At 33.6% G+C, this 8,242-nt stretch overlaps 1 long non-coding RNA gene across 1 annotated transcript; it reads left to right on the top strand.

Annotated features, from left to right (window-relative positions):
* The first annotated feature begins 450 nt into the window (after positions 1-450).
* Positions 451-4,886, top strand: LOC104242998 (uncharacterized). The gene is made up of 6 exons (XR_715125.2): positions 451-655; positions 793-893; positions 1,033-1,090; positions 2,147-2,243; positions 3,683-3,730; positions 4,577-4,886. It is a non-coding gene; the product is annotated as an uncharacterized lncRNA (long non-coding RNA).
* The last annotated feature ends 3,356 nt before the right edge of the window (positions 4,887-8,242 follow it).

The following is an 8,242-nucleotide window of genomic DNA, read 5'->3' as shown; positions in this document are numbered from 1 at the left end:
TTAAGATGTTTTATTATTAAATCTCTTGAATTTATCTATGAAAATGAAATATCGTGTTCTTTTTAGTAAAGAGTCAGCTTGCCTAGTACCACGATAGGCACCATCACGATATGGTAGTTTGGGTCGTGACAGCTTTATTTTACTGTAATTTCTATTATTAATTCTTATATTTATCATTTTGTGTCAAATGAAATCACATATCCTTAAAATCACTTATAAATATAATATTTATCCGATTTTAAGGGTAAACAGAAATAAAGCAACATTATTTATTGGAAAGTATAGTTTTGGGATGATTATTGCTGGACACCTTCTAGCCCGATCCCAAATGTTATCCAACACTGTCCACTCTCCATCACACATCTCCTATAATCCAATCATAATTAAGTTTGCTTTGTGCAGACATATATATATATATATATATATATATATATTATATAGAAAAGGAAAGATGGTCAACAAACAAAATTATCATTTTACTCAAAGGGAAAAAGAGCCTTCCATCATTTTTGACACACACGACAGAGTCTAGAATCTGTTCTTCCGTCTTCCGTCTCTTCCATTCCAACCGATGGGGAGTATCAGTTCTGCTTCTTCAAACTTTCAACAATACTCCTAGATCTTTTCGTCTTCTTATCTATCTATTAGATTTCAGGCATTATTCTCTCAATCCTTGCTCACATATTCTTTGTTTTCTCTTTGTCTTCTTTTCTTTCTTTGTTACTTTTAGATCTATATAACTGTTTCCAATTTCATGGATAAATTTTCTTGGATTTTGTGTTTTCCAACCAGATGATATGGAATCACCATTTTAAGGGTTATTCTCCGTCCAATTTCATTGATGTTGCCTTCTTCTTGCTGATTCACCTCTATCTCTTCTTCTTCTTCATAAGGTATTGAAATTTATTGTTCTACTAACTTAAAACAAAAAGGATATTTAATTTTACTCCTAATTCATGTTGTTCTTCCTTTTCTTTACATTTTTGTATATGTTATATTTCTATGAATTGTGAATCGCGAGTATGTTTCCAGGCTCTTCATAACTGCCTCTACGCACACCCCTCACTCTCCATAGCCGAGGAAAAGAACAGTAAGAACTCATGATAACCCAATTTTGATAAAGCACTAAAATTGGTGTATGTGTTGAGATTGACATAAAGTAGATGAATTAAGTCAAATAGCTATTGAAAAAAATTTGTGCATATAAATTTCTATTAACAGATTTTATTCATTATTTCATGTCTTAGGAATGCTTAATTAGGCTTAAGATGATTTGGGAACTTTTCTTAAAAGTTGTGTTCGAGCAACATCTGATTGTTTAAACTTAAATTCATTTATCTGTCTACAAATTTATGGAATAAGGAAGGTATATTAAAGGGCATGTAATGGGATTGCTTTATATGATGACTCATTGTTGTTGGTGGGATTTGAAAGTAGAGGAATATTTAAAAGTAGAGGAGTATGAAGTAGAGCACCGAGGATTGATAAAGATTGTATGAAGTTGCAAGACACTAATGGTCCAGAAAAAGGACGGGAAAATAGCACAGATATCCAACAACTTTAAGAAGCAGACAAGAGGAATAGAGATGTAAGGACATGTATAAGAGGATACCTAAGCCAAGGAAGTAGCTTAATTTTTTTATTTTTTTATTCCCTGTTTATTGGCATCCACTGAGACAATGTGTGTTCAACAATAAATTATAGTTGTTTGTCTTATTGGAAATTCCCATTCACCCATCATTAAGCCTAATTTGTCTTATTTTCTAGTGATATGTCCATGTCTTATTATCAACATATGTTATCTTCACCTATACTTTCTTATTATTCTCCACTTTTATGCAATTTTATTGGAATATCCTTTAAGTTTGTATCTTATTAAGATATTTTGTCCAAAAGTACAAGTGACGGATAGATCTTTCCATCTTGCATACTTGACTGATTGATTCACTTGGTTACTTCTTGATAATTGGTTTGTTCTCCTGTTAGTTCAGTAACGAATGCATATGGATTATCAGGTTTGTATATTTATCAATGGAAAATATTATTGCATTCATAAATACACTTTGTTTTAACATAGATATAGCATGTATTAAAACATTCTTCCATGATGATTACTTTCAACTTTTACAAATTAAAACTATTACAGGAACCTAGAAAAAGGATTATTTTCAAGGTCATGAAAGAGTACTCAAAGGTCCTCCTCCATCACTTCAAGTGGCAAAGGCTGTGAACTATTTAACTTGGTACCCTTTTTTTATCCATCAAGGCCTCTACATGCTGCTCTTTACTTCCTTTTTTGGGTGTAAGTTATTTTTTTCATATTTATGTTTATCATTGTGATTATTGATGGTAAGGCCCAGCTCTCTTTGCATTCAGTTTTTTAAATCAATTGGTGTGTTTGCTTTTGTGCTTTTAATTTATTTCATCACTTTCAAGCTGTAGTTACAAGTTCAAAGATCTGTTGATTTTTTTTTAATATTCTGGAACATATGATGACTAATAGCTTGTTTGGCCAACTACAAAAATCAGCTTATTTTGAGAAGTGTTTTTCTCAAAAGTGCTTTTTTCAAAAGTACTTTTTGGTGAGAATCAGTTTGTGTTTGGCTAATTAATTTGAAAAGTACTTCTGAGCAGCAATTAGTGCTTGGCCAAGCTTTTAAAAAACCGCTTCTAAGTGTATTTTTCTTAAAAATGCTTTTCAAAAAAGTGTTTTTGGAGAGAAACTACTTTTTTCTGCTTCTCCAAAACTGCTTCTGCTTCTTCCCAAAAACACTTTTCTTTCTTCTAAAAGCTTGGCCAAACACTTTTAACTTTGAAAAAAAAGTACTCCTTTAGAAAAAAAAGTGCTTTTGACTTTGGAGAAGCTGAGCCAAACAGGCGATAAATCTAGCATTCAAAAACTTTCCTCTTATTTAGAAAAGGTAGTATTGTAATGCATGAAATAACTGGTGATCGAGGATGTTTTATATTCATACTTTGAAAGTTCTAGCTTTGATATTGCCTATTATTTGTGACTACAAGATTTGCTTTAATTTTTATTTGGCTGAATAGGTAGGGTGATTTATGATACAATAACATGTAGTAGTATGTACACTTTTGGAAATAAGTACTTCGTAAAATTGTAATATTGTTAGGTATTGAGTTTTATTTGTGAATTGAAGTGTATAACTCTTTCGCACACTGTATTAATACCATGAGATATTTTTCCGTTCTACGAGTTTATCTACTAAGATTAAGGACAAATAAAATAAGAAATCAAGGATTAGTTTACATAAATATTGTAGTGTATTTGGTAACCGTGACATGGTATAACTTTTTTTGTTTCCTTGATTATAAGTCTTTGCAAATTAAATATAATGTACTACAAATTTATTTATAAAAAAGTGCAATTTATGCAAAAAAGGGTGACAGGAACAAACCAAAATTTTGAGGAAAAAAACATATTACCTAGGCTGAGTGCCATTTCAAACATAAGGTGCTCTTGCAGATAAAATAACACAAAAACGTCATTACTGTTACTTGGTTGATCAACCATTAGAAGTTTGTTGATTGACCGCTGTTTGGGAAGTTCTAGAATAAGTACCATCTTGAGCTAACTATCTTGAACACAATTTTATGTTTGATTATATCTTCTTCAGTATTTCGTGAACTCTAAATTATTTTCATTGTTGACTCTTGGTAGAAATTGATTATTCATCAATGGGAGATTTAAAAAAACCCCATGACTGAGGTATGTATTAGATCTTGAGAACTACCAGCTTACTCAACGTATTTAGATATAAAGAACGTGTTTTATTGTAATTGTCTTGGAGAGTTTGTACTTGAATTAAACCATCTACTTAGTTTCTTTTCGATATTTGACTTATGGAACTTCAGTTTGATACTTTATGTGATAAATACAGTCAATAAATCAATCTATCTATGTCTTGAAACAGAGAAGAAACTTTCCAATTAAGGTTTGTGAAGAAAATGAGAAAAGCAAAGTGGATCACTTTTTTATATCTTCCTTTTCGTGTAATAGAAAATTTTATTATTGACAAAGACCACACTAAGATAATGCTGAGATGACATAAAAGAAATATTAATATCAGTCCATATTTATTCTTGCAGTGATGACAAAAAATAATTCTTTATAACAAATGAACTTTTTGTGTCATTTAATAGTCATATGATATTAATGTATCTTTTTCTTTTATATGAGGGCAAGTAAAATGTATTGACCAACTTTTCTGGACATCATTTGCATTTTATATAAGTTGTCAACATTAGCTTATCAAAGAAAACATAAGGCTTAGCATTTTTTCGATTTTTTCGTTAATTATTAGGTGGTTAAAGTTTAATGATAGGAAGATCCTATACTGTTTTGATAAAATATTATATTTGATGTATCTTTAGATTGTAGTAACAATGTCTTGCTATAAAAGGCCATAACTTGACTCTTGAGTATAGTATTTTTGAGTAGTTTATTTGTGGAGATCGCACACATCTCTTTATGTCGTGATATTTTTCAATTCTTTCTATCATTTAATGTTTTCTATCTATAAATATTTGACTTCTTATTCTCTACTTGGAACAGGACAAGAAGTTGTTTGAACAACACATAGTAGCAGATGTATGAATGCAATACACAAAATATTTGCCATATTCTATGTGGCTCTTAGTTGGATTATGTTATCTCTTTTGTTTATAGTACAAACACGGATAGCAACTGATATATTTAGTTGATCACGTAGCATAAGATAGTGGGTAGAAAACGATGAAGAAATAAGGCGTATGCTTGAGTTTGATTTTGTAAGTATATTTAAAGGAAGTGGAAGAAAAGGAAATATTTGCTCAATTTTGATAACTCTAGGGAAGCAATATATATTGTTCTATATTTGTCACTATTTTCCAAGGTTGGAAGTGTGTTTCTGTATTTGTGAACTTATGTCCAATTCTAAACAGGGGCATCCCTTCTCTAAAGCAGGTAAAATAACTTTTTAGGCCCCATATTTACGAGGGTCTTATTTTTTATTACACCTAAAAACGTTGTGAATGAAAATGTTTGATTCTTTCTTTAACAAATATAGAGAAGAAGGATTAGCAATTGCTATGATTATGTCAATGAAATTGCATTTGAAATGAATATCAAACGCAAATTTCGTAAACGTGTGATATGTAGGAAGAAATAATTTGATGAAAATGTTGATAATAAATTTTCAAAATCTCTCAAAGAGTCCTTTAGAGTTGATTACTTTTTATACATAGTAGATTAGGCTATTTTTTTTATTTCACAACAAATTTGAACAATTTGAAGCATATAAAAATATTTTTGGTTTTCTATTTAGCAGTAAAAAATTGAGATCACTAGATGATAGAAATTTGAAAAAATATTGTCTTAATCTTGAATGTTCCTTAAATCATAATAATCAATCCGATATTTATAGTTTAGATTTATTTTATAAATTAAAAGTGTTAAGAAAAATAGTACAATTAGAAGATAATAGTTTAATTGATATGCTCAATTAAATAAAAAGATTTGATTCTTTTTCAAATGTTTATATTGCTTATAAAATTACGTTAATTGCTTTTGTTACTGTTGCTTCAACCGAAAGAAGTTTTTCAAAATTAAAAATTATTTTTACCTAAGATCAACAATGTCTCAAGAGAGGTTAAATGAATTAGCTATATTGTCAATTGAGAAACACTATTTAGAAGAAATTGATTATAAGAATATTATTAATAACTTTGCATCTAAAAAAATCTAGAAAAATAGAGTTCACATAAAAAAAATAATTTTAAAAAAAGTTAAGGCTATCATAAAGTTTGGCTTTAAGCCACAAAAATTATCGGGCTGCCTTGATTCTAAACCTTTATAGTTTTGTAGGTTCGCTATGTGAATGCGATATTAGACAAGAACAAAACGGCATCAGAATTCAAAATGTTGGGCCCGTGCTATGAACGGGCAACACTTATCTAGTATATATGTATATATATTCCATAGTGGAAGTGGGAGCGGATCGCTGAGGATTTCGTAGTTGGACTCCCACAGACTTTAAGAAAGTTTGATGCTATTTAGGTGATTGTAGATCGGCTGACCAAGTCTGCGCACTTCATTCCTATGTGTACTACCTATTCTTCGGAGCAGTTAGTTGAGATTTATATCAGAGAGATTGTTCACCTTCATGGTGTCCCAGTTTCCATTATTTCAGATAGAGGTACTCAGTTTACATCACAGTTTTGGAGAGCCGTGCAGCGAGAGTTGGGTACTCAGGTTGAGTTGAGCACAACTTTTCACCCTCAGACAGATGTATAGTCCGAGCACACTATTCAGATATTGGAGGACATGTTACGTGCTTGTGTCATTGATTTTGGGGGTTCATGGGACCAGTTTCTTCCATTCGCGGAGTTTGCTTAGAACAATAGTTATCAGTCGATTATTCAGATGGCTCCATATTAGGCTTTATATGGGAGACAGTGTAGATCTCCAATAGGTTGATTTGAGTCAGGCGAGGCTAGGCTTTTGGGTACAGACTTGGTACAGGATACTTTGGACAAGGTGAAAGTGATTCAGGAGTGGCTTCGTCCATCACACTCAAGATAAAAGAGTTATGCTGACAGAAAAGTTTGTGATGTGTCTTATGGTTGGGGAGAAAGTTTTGTTGAAGGTTTCACCCATGAAGATTGTTATGAGATTTGGGAAGATGGGCAAGTTGAGCCCTCGGTTCATTAGACCTTTTGAGGTGCTTCGGAGGATCGGGGAGGTGGCGTATGAGCTTGCTTTGCCACCTAGCTTGTCGGGTGTGCATCTAGTATTTCATCTTTCTATGCTCCGAAAGTATATCGGCGATCCGTCTCATATCTTGGATTTCAATACGGTTCAGTTAGATGGTGAATTTGACTTATGATGTGGAGCTAGTGGCTATTCTGGAGCGGCATGTCCGAAAGTTGAGATCAAAAGATATAGTTTCAGTGAAAGTGCGGTGGAGAGGTCGGCCCATGGAGGATGCTACTTGGGAGACCGAGCAGGAGATGCGGAGCAAATATCCATACCTATTTGAGGCTTCAGGTATGTTTCTAAACTCATTCGAGGACTAACGTTTGTTTAACGGGGGAGAATGTAACGACCCGGCCGGTTGTTTCATGAGTTATAGCCTTGTTTCCCCCATTTCTGCTTCCTTTTGTGTTCTTCAGCCGTGTTTTGTCGTATCCTGTTAGTTGGTTCGGGTCTAGAGTAGTTTTGGAGTGGAATGAGACACTTAGTCTCCTATTTAGAAGTTTAAGTTGGAAAAGTCAACTAGATGTTGACTTATGTATAAACTATCTTAGATGTGAATTTCGATGGTTCTGTTAGCTCTGTTAGATGATTTTGGACTTGAGAGCACGTCCAGAATGTGATTTGGAGGTTCGTGGTATAATTAGGCATGAATTGGCGATTTTGGTCGATAGTGAAAATTTTAATATCGGGGTCGGAATGGAATTTCAGAAGTTGGAGTAGGTTTGTAGAATCATTTTTGAGGTGTGTGCAAAATTTCAGGTCATTCGGAGGTGATTTGATAGGTTTCGGCGTCGTTTGCAGAATTTGGAAGTTTAGAGGTTCTTAGGCTTGAATCTGAGGGTAATTTGGTGTTTTGATGTTGTTTTGAGTGTTCTGAAGGTTCGACTAAGTTCGTATGTTGATATGTGACTTGTTGGTATTATTGGTTGAGGTCCCGAGGCCTCGGGTGTGTTTTAGATGGTTGACAGATTGGTTTTTGGTGTTTGAGAGTTGATGAAAACTGCTGGTGTGATTCTGATGGTGTTTCTGCACCTACGGAGTGGGAACCGCAGGTGCGAGGTCCACAGAAGCGGAAAGAGGATCGCAGATGCGGGCAGAAGTGGTGTGGGATGGATGCGCAGGTGCGAGTATTGGAGCACACCTGCGAGACCGCAGGTGCGAGATGTGGGTCGCAGATGCAGATTTTGTGGAGTAAGTGAATCCGCACCTACGATGGTTTTTTCGCAGGTGCGCCGTCACAGAAGCGGTATTTTGACCGTAGATGCGGTTTTGCTAGGCAGAAAGCATAAATTGAACCTTTCGCAAATTTTCCTCATTTTCACCATTTTTAAAAACGGGTTTGGAGCTTTTAGGTTATTTTAAAGAGGGATTCAAGGGATTATCAGTGAGGTAAGTTTCTTGAGCCCTAATACTCGTATATGTGGTGATTTCCCATTGTTTAATCATACAATTAGTGAAGATTAGGGGTGAAAATGAGGGGTTAGG

The sequence above is a fragment of the Nicotiana sylvestris genome, chromosome 12 (assembly GCF_000393655.2).
Source record: "Nicotiana sylvestris chromosome 12, ASM39365v2, whole genome shotgun sequence".
In the NCBI taxonomy this organism is placed as follows: domain Eukaryota; kingdom Viridiplantae; phylum Streptophyta; class Magnoliopsida; order Solanales; family Solanaceae; genus Nicotiana; species Nicotiana sylvestris.
The sequence above is the reverse complement of the archived record's forward strand: the minus strand, read 5'-3'. Positions and strand labels throughout refer to the sequence as shown.